The 17906-nt window shown below is 47.7% G+C and overlaps 1 protein-coding gene and 1 long non-coding RNA gene across 5 annotated transcripts in view; both read right to left on the reverse strand.

Moving 5' to 3' along the window:
• Positions 1-348: 348 nt before the first annotated feature.
• LOC121079204 lies at positions 349-7010 on the reverse strand. Of its 2 annotated transcripts, XR_005824932.1 has the most exons (4): positions 4264-4475; positions 2670-2847; positions 2438-2562; positions 349-1173 (listed from the first exon to the last, which is right to left on the reverse strand). It is a non-coding gene; the product is annotated as an uncharacterized LOC121079204 (long non-coding RNA). The 2 variants fall into 2 exon arrangements; XR_005824933.1 differs by lacking the exons at positions 2670-2847; positions 4264-4475 and adding an exon at positions 6688-7010.
• An 8961-nt stretch (positions 7011-15971) lies between these two features.
• Positions 15972-17906, reverse strand: part of PMEPA1 (prostate transmembrane protein, androgen induced 1) — a 44665-nt gene continuing 42730 nt past the window's right edge. For all 3 annotated transcript variants that reach the window (XM_040575538.1, XM_040575537.1, XM_040575539.1), the window contains exon 4: positions 15972-17906. This exon is cut by the window's right edge. The gene's annotated coding sequence lies outside the window, so the exon portion shown is untranslated.

Consider the following 17906-nt stretch of genomic DNA (forward strand, 5'->3'; position numbering starts at 1 on the left):
CTGCATCCAGACTGCCTGCGAGGGCCTAATCCTGCTGAGGGACAAGGGGAACCCACAGTACACAGCTTTGTCCAAATGTACAAGCCTTGTTCCTGCTGCCTGGAGCCCCCAGAAGGACTCAGGGTGGGTGGACATCAGCCTTACCCGCAGCTACCTCTGTTCCTGGGGGAATAGAAAATGCCTCCCCTTGGAGGTTAGCTCTTGGCTGGGCTCCTCCATACGTGCCTGCAGTTGCTGTGCCCCAGGAGACGCCTCAGACCCCCCCCTTCCCACGCAGGTCCCATCAGCAGAACAAACTCCGCTGACTTGTGCTCAAACGCCGATCCACCCGCAGCCAGACTGCAAGGTTAGCTTTTAATTTTTGTTTAATTATCTGCAGTGGCACAAATAACTAACAGCATCGATTTGAACTTGGCACACAAAGGCAGGTTCCAAATGGCAAAGCATATTATGAGATCGAATTATTAAACGTAGCTAATGAGCAAAATAATGATGTGGTGCCAAGCTATAAAAGGTTAGACTTTAAAGTTGTCACAGTTCATAAGCAAGAAAGATTTAATCACATTCTTAATCAAATATTTATATGATAATGTGTTTTAATCAAAATAATAGCAATTAATTTGGAGAGGAATATATTGTATGCTTCCTATCCTTGCACTATAGAGTGTTTTTTTTGCGGTGGGGTTGCAGAGCACTTATTTCCTTGCTGAATAATGCATCAGCTCCAGCTGCGAGGTGTCCCAGCTGCCTGTGGCTGGGGACATGCTGTTGGGGCCACAAAGAGCAGGTCAGGCCCTGCGGGTGCCGTTCACCCTGCTCGGAGCCTCGTGCTGCCCCCAGCACCCTTGCTGGGTCCGGATGCGTCCCGGCACAGCACCCGCCCACCAGCCGGGGCCCCGCGCTCTGCCTTTGAAGCGCTTGCTATTCACAAGTGATTTAGCTGCTACCTCTTTCCCTCTGAATCCTGCCAACTCTCATAACTCTCCTTGGCAGCTGATGCTATCGCAATGATTTCCAGCTGTGGAAGAAGCAGCTTAAAATGGCTGCTGTGTCGGAGCACCGATCCTCTCCTTCCTGCCATCCTCGTCACACTGAGTGCCTGCAAAGCCTCTGCCAAGGCACCGTGTGGGAGCACCATGAGGGAATGGACACGGAGGCTAGACCCGCAGAGACCTGCCAGGGAGAAAGAGAAATAAAACTAAAACTTTGCCCAAAACTCCAAAATGAAGCTTGCCCAAAATTTAAAAAAACATGGGGGACAATTTCTAACAGGAGCTGCAACAGCCAAGGTGTTATCAGAAAACATCGCCTCTTGAGGAGCGCACCAAAGTCCTTCCAGCACAATTAGTGGAGGGAAGCAGACAAACCATTCAGGTATTTCTTTTAACAGAGCCTCCAAACCATTGCTGCTCACTAAATGCACAGAAAAGATCTTCAAACCATCACGCCAAGCAAAACAGAGCCTATTGAAAGGGAGCATCGCTCACCCCAACTCCCGATAAGAATATGCCATTGCTCTGCGCGTAGCTAGAATGAAGCTTTGAGGAAGATAAATGCTGCAACAGCTGCCAGGGCTGCAGCAACCTCAGCTCCTGCAACCCAGCCTGGCACCAGCAGCAGCCTCACCCCTGCTGCCCTAGAGGTGCCCACAGGCAGGACGTGCCGCTTGGTGCCGGTCCTGGTGCTTGCAAGGCAGCCACGGCCATACCCTTCGCAACAAGGTGTCTGTCATGGCACCAGGGACGGACTGGGGAGTCCATCAGAGACACTGCAGCAGTGTCAAAGCACTGGCCCTGCCTCAGGGCCCTTGGCACACACCTCTGCATATGCGCAGCCCAGTATTTTTCTCCTCCCGTGTTCAGCCTCCTGTGCTGGGTGTCTGTATATGCACTTTTCGCTGTCTGCCTTTTTAACACTTCATCAGAAAGCTGGATTTTTTTTTAAGCACTAAGTTTGCCGTTTCTGTTGGAGTCAAGATGAAAAGCTTTCAGTGAGCCACCTTTGATTGGAATCACTTCTGTTGCCTTTGGTTTGGCCAGATGTTTCCTAATTACTTATCTGTCAAGTATTTTTTTTTTTTTTTTAATGCACAGACATTTCCTCTAAATGAGAAATAGTGTAAGGTTCTCGTTTAGTGTCTTTGCCTGAGTGAAATAAGCCAGGCTAAGCTTCATCAAGGCTGGATTTTATGCTTGAACATGCAACTCAACATCAAAAGCTTGATCTTTTTTATTATTCAGCGCAGCCTTTTTAGACCAACTTTAGCAGGAGCCAAATGGCACATTATAACTTCGGATTTAAAACTTTTATTTTTAAGGCTAGCTCTGAGTCATGCAGTTTTCTCCTGAGCCCGAGATAGTTTTGTGTAATAACTCAGGGCCAGAATCTGCCACCATTACTCATGTCAACGAAGACTTATTTACACGAACAGACTTACTGAGCGAGTACTGCTTGGTGTGAGTAATGGCTACGGAGTCGGGTCTCATCCTTCTCCCATCAGAAAGTAGTCCCACGGGTCTGGGCCCACGAGGGTGTCTGTCCCTTACTCGTGCAGTACGGGCTCTGAGGTAGGGAGACAAAGGAGGGAACCTTGAGGAGTAATTCCCCAACCCAACCGATCCCTTCTGGCAGGGAGCAGAGGTCTGACCTAACGAGGCAGATGTCGTTACCTGTCAGCCACTGGAGACATTCGGCATCGATTTGCTGCCTGGTGCTGTCAGGGATCTTTTACTTCAGGTGAGAGTCCCGGGGACCCAACGTCACTGCTCCCTCCAAAAACAGAGGGGAAAGCCACCAGCACTAAGTCCTGGGCATTTAAAAAATTTCACTCTCTTCTTCCCTCTCCACCTGAAGCAAACAAAACCCCCACGTCTATCACAGCAGCCGAGGGGCAGGGGTCACCCCAGGCCCACCGGGCTGTGCTGTGCACCCAGGCTCAGCGGGGCTGGGATGGGAGGAATGCAGGGGAAAAAAGCCACAGCCATCCTCCAGCCATCCTGAATCCAAGCACTGCTGCAGATAATAGGCCAGTACACCAGAAGGGGATTGGATCAACCAAAAGTAAAGCCATATAACGATTTTTCAATAGCTTTAGCTGTCTTTGAGGGCGAGTAGCGCTCTTTGATGAAAGCAGTAAGATCAGGCTGGTAAAGCTTTAGGAGTTTAAAGTTGTTTGATAGCTGGTTATTTTTCTTCAAAAAGAAGCTGAGTACACCTCTGCCTCTAGCCTTCATCACAGCACCAGAAGTGCTTTGTCAGTGTATTTGTGACAAATTAATTATAGGGATGGAAAATCTCCGTAGAAATGAATATTCAAAAAAAAAAAATTTTTTTTATGCTGTTGACTTCAGGGAATGCACTTCTCTTTCTAACGCTGTGTGTTTTCCTCATTAGCTCTCCCCCTCCCCCAGCTCCTTTCAGAAACTTTCAGAAGTTATTAGAAATGGTTTTATTTTCAGCGAGCCCGGGGAATGGCAGTAGCAGTGGAACAAACCCAGTGACGTTGGAGCCTTCCTGCCAAGAAGTGGCCCATCAACAAGCTCTTCAGAGAAACCATCCCAAAATTACCCCACCACTCCTGATTACCAGATACCAGTAAGATGTCAGCATGGGGTTATCTCACAAAACTTTAACATTTAAGGAGTTCTTTTTTTGCTGTTTTAAAGCCTTTCTTAGTAGGTAGTGCACTCCCCTCACATACCCTGAGTCTCTTTTACCTAGAGGGCTGCACCAGTATCGAAAGTCAGGGTTGCAGCTGCAACGGTCGCCTCACTGGTGGTTAGCCTAGGACCTTCCTGCCACCCTGAGCCAAGAACCCACCCCCAAAAACTAGTCAGAGGATTTCTGCTCTGAGTCATGGCCTCTAAAACCTGGTGAGCAATGATGAGAAGGGCAGCAAGCGTTGCTGGGTTTTGGTAGCTGCCACTGGAAACATGCCTGTCTGTGGCACTGGTTTTTCAGCATCTGCATAATATTGCAAGTCTTAAACTCAACTAGGATGAATGTGACTCCCTATTTCTGCTCTTTCTGACCTCAGAACAGCTTCCCAGAAAGAGATATGGTGCTCTTTCTCTTTGCAAAGTCTCTGGAGAAGCAGAGGGCCCTTATCTCTGGCTCTGATTATTGTTTCTAAACTGCACATCTTTCAACTTGGGCAGAAGACATTTCAACGAGCACATTTCCTATCTGTGAATTTCGGTTAGGCCAATGAAAGCAGGAGGCCACAGCTCCCCATCACCACCCACACCTCTGAGCTATCCTCACCTACATCCCCGTGGTCAGGCTGGTGCAGTCCCCATCCCAGCATAGCTCAGCCCTGTGTAAATCACTAAGAAAACATCCTGCAGGTCCTGGTGGCTCTTCTGGACGGATTGCTGTGGGGCGATGATAGCAGGCCCAGGAAGATCCCACAAACCCACAGCTCAACAAGGAGCCATGTTCCCTGCTCCACCGCTGCCTCCCCTTCCTTGCCTTCCCCCAGCACCTCAATTAACAAGCTGCCTCGTTAATGTCCTAAACTTAATTAACAAGTTGAATTAATAAATAGCCCAGGCTGCTTAATTAATAATTAATTACTCCTTGGTTAATAAGGACATCAGGAACTAGTTCATAAGGGAATCATTTCAATAGATTAAGGTGAAACAAGGAGCTAAGGAGCAGGGGGAAGCATTAAGTGGCCACACAGAGCTGGTGCCTGGACCATGCCCCAAGAGCAGCTCTGGGCAGCTCCCCCTCGAGCTCCTGCCTGTCTCCTCCAGCCCCAAATCCAGGTCAGAAACACCCAAAACACACATTTGGTTCTTGAATCTGCTGATGACGCTCTCCAGAGCCCTGTGTTGGTGACAGCTCATGGGGACAGCCCATCTCTTCCCCAGGAGGTGCCTGTTCCTGCTGGAAGGGAGGAGCTGGGGAAGGTATCTCACCCGCGGGCTCTGCAGTAGTGCAGGAGGGTGGTGTCACATTGTATTTTGTACTTATTCCTCCCCTTTTTATTGCTCACTCAATCTAAAAACATCCTTTCCATGCAATGGTCTCTCACTTTCCAGGGAAGGACTGTGAAGGCATTGTTGTAGTCAAACCTCCTACAGAGAGAAGCTGCAAAGGTCTGCATGAAGAAAGAGAAGAGGGAGACCCCAGGACTGCCAGGCTTCTCATGCATTTGTGCAACTGAGCTCAGTGTCAGGGCAGACACTGAATCCTCTGCAGCATTTCCTGGTGTCCATCGGCACAGGGACCTGCACCCAACCCTCTGGGGTCAACCACCCGAAACGTGCTGGAACCATGCGAGAGACCTCCCGAAGCCCCCCCCCGTGCTCCGAGCACCAGGCAGGTGTGAGCAGCACTGAGGGTCCTGAGCCCAGGAAGGGATATGATTCTATGAATACCCTTCCCCACAGCACAGCCTGGGCTCAGCTCAGCTGCACCCAGCTCAATATGTTGCCGGCAGTTTGACAACATGCACGATTTGGCATTTTTCAGTAGGAAAGTGTGAAGAACTATGTTGATGTTTTCTTCTCATTTTGATACAGTAAATGTCTTGTTTCTATATTAATATTGATCTCAAGGTGTGTATACATATGTATACACACACTGTATACAAAAATACTCATAATATCATGTAACATTTCAAATTTAGCTAAATAAAAGCAGTTGATTTCTCCTGATGGTATTGGTTTGAAATTTCCCATCCACAAACCACTCTGAAATCCCAAACAAAACAAAAAGAGTTATTTCCCACACAACAGATGTAACGCAACGATCTCTAGGAAAATGAATTTTTAGTTTTATTTTTGCTTATGGTGACTTACATTCACGGAAGGGCTCAAAGAAGATATTGAGTGTAGCAACGAAAACCTTTGCAGAGAGTAATTACTGTTATTTTAATTTATAATTTCGTCATTTCCTACCTGAGTATTTTAACACAGGGAAACAACCATTGTTGTTATGGCCACATTGAGAATTTATATTGGTTTATTCTGAGAAAACAATGGTTGTCTATTTTGTCCCCAGATTTGGTGGATAACCTGCAATAAAACACAAACTGAAAAATTTGTTACTAATAATCACAAGAAGGAGGGGTACGGGGAGGAAGCTATTTAATGACAAAATGCTACAGACAGAACCTGTAAGCAAAATTGAACTAGAAATTCAGCTTCTTAACAGAAGGATGCAAGATGGTACTTCCCATAGTGTGGAAATCCAGATCAGTGCCCTCACATCGCTTATTCAGCTCTCTGGTATCCGGTGTGTCTCTAATTTCTCAGAGTGCCATTTAGCTTAGTGGGAAGGAGCTGAAGGCAAGTGCAACTTATCTGGTGACAGAAGGAAACTCTATTTAACTCAGGATTCTTTTTCTGATATAAATCAGTATTTCTATAGTGTCTCCTCCCTATACAAGGCCAAAAGCACATGGTGTCTCATACTTAGCCATATTTTACACAGGGTGGAAAGGGAGGGCTCAGTGTTTTCTTCAGTCTCCTTTCACCTGCTATCCTCTTCCCCTGCCACAGCACAGGCAGTTCAGACCCAGCCCCCTGCTCCCCAGCCATAAAGGTTAAAGATAAATCCAGTGATAGCTCTTAGCACCAGTAAGAAAACCGAAGAGTACCGAAGAGTAGTCAGTGGTCTCCAACCTAAGAAGAACTGAGCTTGGAAAGAACTCAACGCTGACTGATTTGAGGTATTTACCAGTTGCTGCATCTGTTGCATGGCATGGATGTTCTCCCTCTGTCATCTGCACAAATCCACTTGAATATCTTCTTTTGATCAAATAGCATGTACAACACTTGGTTGGCATCTGGCTTTGTAATGCAAACAGCAGCAACAATCCAGATGGCCTTACAGGGAGTTTTGACTGTTCTCAGATGGTCCAAAAATCCAGTAGCAATGCTCAAGCAGAAAGATATCTCCCCCCTCAAGGCAACTTAACGATATTTTCTATAGCAATTACCATAGTCAGATTTCCCTGTTTCCTAACCACTTGTCCTGAATTTTGCTTTTGTGCAGTCATACAACAATGACTACAGATTTGGGAGGGAGTGGCAGTCAAACAAGGCCCAAAGAGCAGAGTGCACGCACCACTCCCATCCCTCTGAGCAGCTGGGAATTGCAAACGTAACAAATTCCTGTCCAGTGAAAACCGCATTTACTCATCCAAAACACATGCATGCACGTCACCATTGCTATGAGTGCTAGGGCTTATTTTGGACCACAGTGGGCCACACGGATTCGTATGACTTCTAGATGCCTCATCAGAAGACTGGCCTCACTGTGGGCAAGTGGCTCTGGCCTTGCTGAGACAGAGGCTGATTTTATTTCAGAGAGAAGGCAGAAAGCTTTGCACATGTCCAGGGGGTAAAAAGTCCTGAACTTCTTGGTTGTTGCTGCCCCGCAGGAAGGCCCAGAGCTGCAGCCCCCACCTGGTGTGGTCACACTGCCTTGCACCAGTTAAACCAGCTTCAAAGCTGGGGGACAAATACAAGTCCCAGCCTTTCTTCTCACCGCTGAGCTCTGTTCCTCACAGCAGGGGATGCCACCTGCTCAGAGCTGCCAGCTCCTCTCCACCAGCTGCATTTTGTGTTACTGAGACCAGGAACTTTTGCTAGTGATTCCCTGGGCCCACAGGTCAGTCTTGCTGAGGCCTGAGGCCCAAGTCCCTGAGGCATAAGTCCCTGATCCTTTGGGCCAGACATGGTACGCTTCAGCTAAACTTCACCTCCCCCTCATGCAGCAGGACATGTGTTAGGGTTGATTTTAAACCTTCTTGGTCTTCCCAGGCCTGCCTTGATGCTTCTCCCCCCACACTCCTATTTTTCATGAAATGTAGGCCAGCAAGTAGAAGAGAGTTCAGTGCATCTGTTCAACACCAACACTGACAAACAGCACAGGGAAGTGTTTCTAACCTGAAATGTATTGGCATATCTAACCAAAAACCACTTGATTTCCCCTGGAAAGCAAAAGCTGTGAAACACCATTACTAGCAGGTTGCCCTTGCATGTGAAGTAATTGAATCAGGAAATAGGAAATATGAGGCAGGAGAGCTTAGCTGTCATTTTACAAAAACAATTAAATGCATGAAATGTATCTTAATGATATAATTAAGGCAGAATTCTAATCTTCCATTAGTAGTGGCATTAATTATTGCGAGCACATTACAGTCAGTATCAGTGGAATGAGGAAACCCTTTGTTATGCAGCTTTATTAAAAAACATCAAAATAAAAGCAGATTATCTGATCTTCAAGAGAAGCTCCACCACAAAATTTCTTTTGAACAAACCCGGATTACGTTCATCTATTCAGGCTGACAGAAGAGGTCAAAGCATCAGAGGAAAGCCACTGGAAAGCACTACATGACTGCTAGGGCTGGCCATGGGCTGCCACAGAAGGTGCACAGCAAGCAAGTTGTGTGAAGCAGGGTGGACTCGTACCATCAGAGGCACCACGAGCTGTTGTTGCAAGCTGTATGCTTGCTAGAGATGTATACACCCCACACTCCTGGGGTTCAGCATTTCCAAGGCCCAGACATCAGAGGTCAATCCATGGTTGGGAAGCTGCTGCCTGGAAGCCCCAGCCTCCAAAGGAGCCCCAAACATTGCTCATGCAGTCACTCCCGGTGCAAGACAAATCCTATAACCTCATATCACATACAAATCTTACATGGGTACCCAAAGGTGGAATTTGGTCCTCGAGCAGCCTCTGAACACAACTGTATCATCCTTTCTTCCTAAGCAGGCTTTTAGCTTCCCTGCCTTCCCCTCAGCATCCACCATCTGCAGAATGCAATAGGTCCGTTTCAGTTTTACAGCTCAGATAAGTTTCCAAGTTTTGCTTCCAGGGTTTCAAGACAGTTGGCTTGGCACAGCATAGACCAGGACTTTGGAAATGAGCTTGGCCACTGCGGGAGGAGCCAGTGATGGGCTGCTAAAGGCCTTTGGATATTCCTCAAAACTGTTTTACATACTGGGACAAGTGGTGGCATTGCTGATCTCAGGTGTGAAAACACCAAATACACCTTTCCAACCAAAGCAGGAAGCCATCAACAACATTTCCCCTGTGGGTACACTTATTCAGAACTCTAAGCAAACTTAAGCAGGCTTCCGTGTATATATTGATTTTTGTCACAAAATTCAGCTCAACAAACAAAAGTTAGGAAAAATTAACCCTCCCCCACAGACAGCCATGCAACTCCTAGGTGATAACTGCCAGAGGACAAGCAAATGCATCAGTTGAGTGATGATGTGGATACCTGCTGAAAGAGGGGGAATTTTCAATTATGCTTGGATGATTTTCTACAAGTACCTTTCCCACTATATGGGGGAAAATCAATTAGCAAGAGTCATTTGTTTCTGAATGCAGTGGCTGGAGAGGAACATTAGTTCAGAAACATTAATTTCTGGACAAATGTTTACAATTAAAATGCAATTTTGATTCCACTCAAGTCCTATGCTGCCACCCTGCATCTCCGCCAAGTCTGGAGAATAAAGGAGCATCTCCAGGACGCACAGACTGGGGTCGCAGTGATGGGGAGTGCTGCTGTCAGTTTGCCAGTAGGGCACTGAGCTGCAAAGGACAGAGCTGGGGAACTGGGATATTCCTGCAGCTGAACCTTGATCCTTGAGAGACAAGAAATAATGGGGAAGCTCACACAGCTCTGAAGTACCCAGACTGGGAGAAGAAAGAAGTGGCAAACCTCATCCCAAATGTGCAGGAGTCCTTGACCTGAGCTCCCTGCACATCACAGCCACTTACCAGCTCACATGGATCTAAGGTTCAAGAGAGAAATTGGAAGGAAAGAACATTTTTGTTGTGTCTGATTCAAAAAGTAACAGAGTTTAAGCTATTTCTCCACATTTGCCAGGATCAGCCATGGTCAGGGTGAGGGTGAGGCCACAGGACAAGCTCACTCAGACATCCCCTCTGCATGCCCTGGATTAGAGAGAACCCAAAATCAGAGGACAGCACACACAGATGGCTGGTGGTGGTGGAGGACAATGTGATGCAGTACCCCAGGGGTTAGGATTTGTTTTCCTGTGTAGGACAGGTGCAGAACTTATTTAAAAGCAACCTGTGTCAGATGGCATTTGTGCCATTTGCTCAAGTCCTGTAACTGATCCAAGAGCTGAAGACCAGAGGAAGCCCCATGCGTGGTCAGCACACACAGAAGCAGCTACTCGTGGCTGTGCTTTTACCAGTGCAGGTGGCACTAGAAGCCAGAACAGCAAAGTGAAACCAGTTTGTTTTCCCATAAACCAGGACTTCAAGAGAAAAGGCAAAGTCAGTTTTCCAAACTCACATTTGTTTACAGCAATTGCTCACGACTGGTCACATTTGTTCATGACACTGAGACTTCATTTCCAGGCAGAAAACCTCCTAAAGAGTCAGGCATCTTCTGAGAAATCAGGAGAGCTGAGTAAGCTTGAACAGACTGAAGGAGTCAGTCCACTTCCTTAAAGCCTCACTTCATGTCGTGCCTTTTCTACGGCACAAGGAGCCTCACTTACATTCCTGACACAGCACCTTTGTTCTCTGGTGCAGCTACTCAAACACCACGCTCCCTGCGATGGCAGGGCTTCCTTTGAAGCATTGCCAGGCTGTAGGCAGTGGGATCGCATCCTTGTAGGTACACGCAGAGCAAACATACTGGGCATGCCTCACTTTCCTCGAGATGTGGTGCACAGAAAGCACCTGCCTGCGTTGCCTTCAGTAGGTTTTTCTGCAATAAAGGATTGTTTCCCCATTGTAGGTTACTCAACAGATGTAAGTTCTCACCAGCAAGGTGCAAGTACATACAGGCACTGTGCAAATTTGCAGAAATTGTTTATACGAGTAGTTCATTTGAACATTTACAGTAAAATCTACCCTGGAAAAGGTAAATAGAGGTGCAGTTTCATGCCACTCTTCCAATGTTACTGTAGATATAGACATATTTAGTAAGTTTTTCTTCCAGTGTGGGGACTACGCTCCCAGCTGACCTGCAGTGGTGCAGGAGAAAGAGGAAGCTTTCCAGACCTCCTGTTTGCAGAGCAATGAAACATAACAGGGCTCAGAGATCAGAAGGAAAACAGACCTCTCGCTCCTGCCCCACGCCCCTGTTTTCCCTCCCCAGGTTATATTTAACTCCTACCCCACCCACAGGAGAGCTGCCCAAGCACTTCAGGGAACATCAAACCTTCCTCCTCCTCGGCTGGGAAAAAACAACAGAGCCATGCAGCTGGGCAGAGGGAAACAGCAGCTCTCAAGAGGCAGAAATAGGGGTGAGGAAGAAAGCAGTAGGGCCCATCATGGTCATACATGATTTGTTTTTTAGCCTGATTCTCCTCATTTGAATATCACAGAGCTTTGATCCGGGATTCAAGAGGAAATCTGTGTGTGCTCTGTGATGGACAAGTGCACTAACAAGCTCTCTGGTGTGAGCATGTGCTTAAGGCTTGTCATCCCCTGTGAGGAAGCCACCAGTGTGTGCTCACCCCGAGGCACAACCCACCCGAGCTCTCCTCACATCCACACCAGCTCTGCTGCCTACCCCAAACCCCACAGTCTTTCCCTAAAAGGACACAAAGCACCCTGAAGGTGATCTTACATGGCTATTCCAGAGCTCCTAAAGGGCTCGGACGCCTAATCCTTACCCATCTTAGGGGACCATAAACAAAACTGCTGTCATTATTGTGCCAAGACCTTTAACTCAACGCTTCAGTGTCAGAAAAGGATCTATAGCCACAGCCCACCCTCCTCAGGGGGCACGCTGTGACAGAGGGAGCTTACCCACCTGTGACAGCACAGTGACACCCCCCCCCCCCCGTGGGACTGTAGGGGTCCCCAGGGTGGCACCCTAACCCTGGGTCAGGCACATTCACCTTACGGTGTTTTTGATGTGCCCAGGCTCAGGGTGTGCGTCCAGAAGGTGAAAACACTCCCATTTACATCTTGAGAGCAGAGAGGCCACAGCAGGAAGGGGAAGGCCAGGGCCTGGCAAGCAGCATGGGGGGGCTGCCTCATCCCCCAGACTCCTCATTAAACCAGGCTGCTCGTTAGCAGTGTGCCCAGCACCGGGACAGTGGCTGCCTACTTCAGTCACTCCCGTAACCAAACGCAACTCCCCAGAGCCACACTGAGCTAACTGCTCACTGCCCAGGCTCCCCATTGCAGGGCATAACTGCTCCGACAGGCTGCTTCTTGACTGGCACCCAGAACTCACCGCTAGCCGCTGCAATCGTGATTTATCGCTGCTGCCAGCCATCAGTCTCAAGGCAGCCGCTTGTGTTTGAGCCAGGACAGCCCAAGGAAGGGGCCGAGCACCCACCGGGAGCTGACAAGCAATGAATCCCGACCAGCAGCAGAGCCTCTCCCACATCTCCCCACATTTCAAAACCCACTCCAAGAGCACTGCATCACCTTTCTGTCTTCCTAAGCCTTTCTGTACTTTATATCACGGCTCCTCTGCCTGGTCCAGAGCCATTAGCTCAGATAGAGATCCAAATTTCACACAGGCACTTTTAATCCTACCTGAGCAGGGGCTCGCCACATGCTGAAGCAGGGAGAATGCTGCAGAGCGGAGCAGCCACCAGCTTGGCCCCACTCAGCCCCCAGGAACCAGCAACGTCACCAGAGCAGCCACAGGCAATCAATGCACTCAAAGCTACCCGTGATGCTCCTGCAGAGCTGAGCTTCAGGGTGCCCTAAAAAATGCCATAAATCCCAAGCACACCACAAAAAGAAGCAGCACAGAGAAGGCTGCTGTTTCAGAGGATCCAACAAGCCTTCTAATCACTGGGGCAGCTTAAATTGCCTTCCAGGGCAGGGTGGGATTGTGCTCACCTGTGCAGGACCAGCCGTGCTGCCTGGCCCCAGCCCCACACATCCTGTGCTGTAGGGCCGAGCTGCCGCAGCGCTCCCAAGCAGGGGCAGAGGGTGTGCGATGTCAGTTTGCCCCAGCAGCCTGCAACCAAAGTGGATTCAGGCAGAGCTTTTCCAGCCCCATCACATCTAGCAGCACAAGCACTGCTGGGGCATCGTGCCCCAGTGCTAAGGCCAGGTGCGGAAATGTCCCCTGTCCCCAGCACGGAGCTGCTGCCGGGCACAGCAGCCCCGATGAAAGGCTGGCATGGGTGGGCTAGCACAGTGCCTTGAGGAAGGTGAAACAGCCAAGGTTTGGGTTAGGACAGGCGGATAAAATACAGAGACAAAAAAAAGGGGAAAAAAAAGCTGCTGTGAAGTTTGGATGCTTTGAAGTTGGAATTTGCACCTTCCAGTGAGCAGAGCCAGAAACGCTGCAAAAAGGGCCTCAGTCTTGGAAGCGCAGGGTGAAGCTGAATCTCCTTGCTGAAGTCTTATTAAATTTGCAGCGCAGAAATCTGTTTAAAATCAAAGCCTTTGCCACTTGCAGTTTCCAAAAGTCACAAAACTGTTTCTTCCACTGAGCTACAGGAAAAAAAAAAAAAAAAAAAAAGTTAAAAATAATCTTTTGCCAATCAGCCATGCTGCAGTGTCCCCAGATCACCTTATTAGCTGCAGAAAGGTAGCCTAGTAACAATATTTCTCTGCCCATTCCCACGCACTGTGTTGGTTGGATTTGTTTTTTGTAGGTTTTTTTTTTTCATTAAAAAAAATCCCCTTTGGAAAATGTGGTTTCATCTGAGTTCTCGTTTTCTGTGGGAAGACGTCGGTTTCGGCTGTGAATCCAAAAATGAAAAAAACTGTCATTCCAAAACAGAGACTGAAAACAAAACCCTGCCCTTCCCCGCAGTCCGTGGGCCTGGGGAAAGGTGGCTGCTCCTACCTCGGTACTTGTGAGCCTGACTTTGGGGAGGGGGCACTGCTCCTCTCGCAGAAGTTGGGGCGTTTTGGGGTGAACTGAGAGGACAGCAAGTGGCTGGGATGCTCAGGAACAGCTCCAGCACATCGCTGCCCTGCTGCCTGCCAGGACTGCACCCAGTGAGCCCACAGCACCCCATTTGCTGCCCCCAGCGCTGGGACGTTCAAGCACACGGACTCTTTCTCACCATCTCCTGGCCTTGCTGTTTGGTCCCTTGGGGTCACACTCGTGGTGTTATGCTCTGAGCAAGCCATTTGAATTTTTATCTGTGTTACTCACGGGGCATGAAATGAGACATCTGTGTGGTTTTAGGATTAGGGGCTGAGTTTCCATGAGCACTTCACGGCCCCCATAGAGATCCCACTGTATTTTGAGCTGTTAGTGGCAGTGCTTGCAAGCAGGCTCTAGGTAGGAGCAGAGGTGATGACGATTGCAATGAAGATAAAATCATGGCCTCATTACCTGCTCGACCCCATGCAAGGCAGTGATTTGTGCATTTTGGACCATGCACACATGTTGAAATGCATGTCTTGTTTCCTAAAGGCTATCCGCCAGCACAGAGCCACCAGTAACTGGTCCTGCCACTGGCCTGCTAGCAGGGCAGGTTTCAGCAGCTATGACAGTCTTCCCAGAGGGAAAAAGGAATCCAACCCTTAAGAGCCAAGCTTTGGGATAAAGCACCATCTTGAGAGCGAACATATTATGAATATTAGCTTCAAACACTCATCTAAGTTGCTCAGTTGGTAAAATGGAGTGAGCAGGTTTCTGCTCATTTCAAACAGGACTTAGAGGAAAAAAGGCTTCCTGATTAACAGCTGCTGTTTTGTAAATGGACTGGGAGGCACCAAACGGTGACAGATCCAGCACTACAGCATCTTCAGACGTACTCTGTGATGCCACCAGGGCATGGGAACGTGCCGGGTTGGAAGCTGCATCACTTGTGGGATCCCAACAGCAGGTGGGGGCCATCCCCAACCCAAATACCCCACATCTGCTGCTGTACAGCTGCTTCTGACACCCAGGGATTTTGAGTGATTTTGGTCCAAACCAGACCTGTTTGGGTATTCAGCCCAGCAGAGTCTAGGGCGAGTCTCTGAGCCTTGCCAATGCAGCCAGGCACTAGCATGGCTTTAAACAAAAGCCATTTTCTTCTTTAATTTAAAAAATTAAAGCATTCCAACCTAATCCTGCTCTTTCCAGCACGGTGCCCCCCCGGTGCTGGCTTTCCAGCAGCGAGGACAGCAGGAGTTTCACAAAACACACCGTGACTGGGAGGTAAGTGGCACAGCCCCAGGCCCAGGGCCAGAGGGTAGGATTTGGGGTTCTTGCTCCTGACCTGCAATTACGCTGCTTGCAGCCATCCCCAGAGACATTTGGCAAAGTGGCCCCCAGCTGGGCTGCCACCAGCTCCTGCTGCTGCCAGCTCCCCACATCAAGGCCAACTCTCCTCCATGTGGCCACCCAAAGCAGCTGGAGGGGCCTCCTGTCAAAGCGCAGGGATTCCTACAGGCCTCTCATTCTCAAGAGGGAACCCAAGGTCTGCCAAAGGCAGGTGAATCTCCAGGAAATCCTTCTGAAACAGAAAAAGAAAACCCCCTGCAAACAGTTGAGTTTTCAATCATTTTAATGTGATCACTGCAATTTGACCACAGTCTCAGAAAGAAAAAAGTCACACAAATTTTCTGTGCTTAGGATTTGAGTCAATCTACACAGTTCTTGTTGATTGACGATTATTCAAGTTAAGACCTTCTGACCATCAGTGGTGTTCTTGTCTGAAAGGCAGGATCGCAAGTGTTGTAAATATTGGTGCAAAACAGGAATGCTTCTTCTGGAATTAAAGCTGCGACACCTGATCTACTCAAAAGAAAACAGAATTGTACACGCACACACACACACACACGGATCTAGCATGCAAATACACCAGGAACCAGCTACAGCTTCACGGGAAAAAAAAAACAAAACACATTGTGTCAATACATACGTTGGCCTGTAATTCAGAAGGCTACTTAACAAGGAAGGGGGCAAAATACACAAATATCAAAACGCGAGAATATTCATTTTCCAATATTTGAGAAGAAAAGAGGAAGAGCTTTTTAAATTACATTGTGTTGGCAAACTCTGATCTGTAGGTAACAAAGCAAAAGGTGAAGGCAAATTTTCCAAAGTATTGTAAAATTTATTGTATAAGTATTGCAGCTTTTAGAATGACATATAATTGCCACTATTGGTTACTGTTACACAATAAGCGTTTACAACAGATTTTTGTAAATTGGCATCAGAGTACATATTCATACTAAAACAGCAAAATATAGATAAGTACTGCATTGCATGTGCTGTCAATAGTTTACATAAGTTTAAACTTGAACAGAACTCAGGATACAGGACTGCCTATAACAAACTCCAAAGCCAAAGCAATGCAACTGGAAGTTTAAGAAAATATTAATACAATGAAATGTGTCTATAAGGCAGGCAAATTAGGACTTGTAATGTTGTCCTTCATGAGCTTCTATAGTACAGCAAAAATTTGAAGCGCAGTTTCTGGAAAACTTTTTATTTTTTGTAGCTTTGTGTTGTACATAGAAAATCTCTGAGCAATACAGAGACAGAAGAGATTAAAAATTCATTCTGTTCTTGCCTAGCACTGCTAATGCTACACATCTGGATTCAGTCCTTTTTCAATCCTTAGTAAAAACGTTGGGCTTTTATTTATTTACTTTTAATATAGCAGTTAGTGCAATTTTGTAGTTTTATACACATACAAAGGGTGAATTCTCCAGAAAGCAATTAGATTTCCTTATACCCCCACTTAAGATTGAATGGATTTTGTGACACGTATGGAAACAATGCACTAGATTAGTAAAGCTGATCTCCAAACCACTGAACTCAAGGGTTGTGAAGGGGACTGAAGTTTTACCAGTGTCAGAACCAAACGAAAGCCATTCTTCCTTGCCATCCTTACTGAAAAAGCCATGTTCACATTCCAGGTCATTAAGTTTCGGTGGCACATTCAGGGTGTTGTTCACCATACTGCATGCTAAGAACATCTGCAAGATTAACAACCCCTTTTAAAGCTAACATGACTCTCAAAACTTTGAGCAAAAAGGCAGGCTAGGACAAGAGGTTGCTAAGCGTTAGCAATGCCTTGTTTCTTCTGCTTTTGTCTAAAGTAAGTCATTCTTAAAGGCTCTGAACCTCTCTCTGCTGACAGCTGCGGATGTGGGAGACCCCTTGGAGCGGGCAGGAGCCAAGCTCCTGGCACGGGTCTCTCTGCATCTGCACCAAGGCCAAAAGGGACCAAGGAGAGATATCAGCAATGGCATGCACGGCCAAGTCTCTGCCTTGGTGGCGCTACGGGACAGGGGTATTGGGAAGAAATGGACCCCGAGGCAAAAAGTAACATTAAATAGTAATAATAATAATAATAATAACAATAATAATAACAACAACAACAATAATAACAACAATAATAATAAAAAAAGGCTAGACCATTATTTCTAAACACCCATTCAGAACTTGGAGTTGATCTGGGCCCCAGATCTGTTTTCTGCGATGGAAACACAGAGTTTTCAGGGCAGCAAAGCAGCGGGATGCAAAAAAAAAAAAAAAAAAAGAAGCCAGGCAAAAGGCAAAAACATGGCTGCATGTCCCAAGTCCCACGGAGGGGCTGGGGCTCCCCTCCCACTGCTGCCCGCAGCTCCCAGGAGCCCCCAGCCCCAGTGGCAGCTCGGTTTTGGGGCAGGACATGGGCTGAAAGGCAGCGTTTGCAGTAGGAGTTTGGTACTGATGAGCCATCCCATTTTATGCTCATTAAATTCCACATACAAGGGGAAGAGCAAATGAAACTGGACCCAGCAACTCAACAAAGGGATCAAGGAACTGCAATGCTTGGGGTGAGGTTTGTGAAATGAGACTTCACACTGGGAGGTGATGGGGGGAGTGGAAAGAGAGAGAGAACCAGTTGAAATTTCAAGGACTTCAAAGCACCGGAGCTGCACTGCACGCCTAGCCCCTCCTGTGCACCCCTGGGTGCCTTCACGAGCTCCAGCCCCTCACTGCCTCCTCTGGGGGCTCCGTGCCCGGAGGACTGCCATGCCAC

The sequence above is a fragment of the Cygnus olor genome, chromosome 16 (assembly GCF_009769625.2).
Source record: "Cygnus olor isolate bCygOlo1 chromosome 16, bCygOlo1.pri.v2, whole genome shotgun sequence".
Classification (NCBI taxonomy): Eukaryota; Metazoa; Chordata; class Aves; order Anseriformes; family Anatidae; genus Cygnus; species Cygnus olor.